This window comes from Vidua macroura, chromosome 1 (assembly GCF_024509145.1).
Source record: "Vidua macroura isolate BioBank_ID:100142 chromosome 1, ASM2450914v1, whole genome shotgun sequence".
Lineage (NCBI taxonomy): Eukaryota > Metazoa > Chordata > Aves > Passeriformes > Viduidae > Vidua > Vidua macroura.
Window position 1 is genome coordinate 130,930,648 of NC_071571.1, and position 1,165 is coordinate 130,931,812.

The window sequence follows — 1,165 nt, forward strand, 5'->3', positions numbered from 1 at the left end:
AAAGCTTTATACCTCCTAAAGAGAAATACTTTAGCAGGAAGTTGCACCCTTCCATAAAGGTATTTTGTTTTATGTTGAAAAGCATGAGACAGCTTGAAACCCTGAGGTTTAAAAACCTCTTGTTTTCTATTAGAAACTACAATACTCTACTTTCCTGCTTGTTTCATGTAGAGACCTTTTCACAGAATCGACAAGGTTGGAAAGGAGCACAGTGGGTCACCTGGCCCAACCTCCCTGCTCAAGCAGGGCCATCCCAGAGCACATGGCACAGGATTGCATCCAGACAGTTCTTGAATATCTCCAGTGAGAGAGACTCTACAACCTCTTTATTTTTAAACAAGGCATGATGCTGTTTAATATGCATTAAGCAATATTTTAAGGCCCTACAAGATGGACTAATTTTGTGGTTTGTTTTGGTTTTTTTTTGTTTTTTTTTTTTTTCTGATTTGGTGGGGAGAGAGCTCATATTACAGTTTTTAAGAACCTGTTAGCTAAAACATAGCAGAGTAAACCTTTAGTCATAAGCAAATGAATATATCTTTCTAAGGTAAATACCAGCAACAGAGAGCATAGGCAAAGACCAGCTACTGATAAGCAACTTGTATGACAATCAAATCAGCTTAAGACATCCAAACTAAGAGTTTTAACTAAAAGATAATAACTAAGAATTATTTTAATAATAGAGGAAGAAAACTCAAGTAGACATCAAGAATAAGTTACTAGTTCCCTTACAATTTACAGTATCAAACCTTGAACAGTATAGCATGATACAAGGATTTCCTCTTTGAATTAAGTTTTTGAAGGTACACTTTTAAAGGAGGTGGGGAATCAGAGTTGCCTGCCTTTTAAACTCGCATTCAGAAGGTAGATGCTGTCACTTGACAGCAGTTATAAAAGCAAACCAATGGACTATGTCCTTCTGGCTCTTGTTAGTAGCCTCTTTCCTTATTTCTTTTTGAGATCATGTACCTTTCTTATCAGAAGGAAGTTTGGAAAAAAACATTCTCTTGTCCTGAAAGCCCTTTTATGCAGAAGGCGCTGTATTCGTATCCATGAGAACTCATATTCATGTCAAAGACCCATAGCCTTTCCTGTACATAAAGATTTAAGCTCCTGCTAGGAACACACCAAAGGTGAAACACCTTTAAAGAACAATGCTTGCACT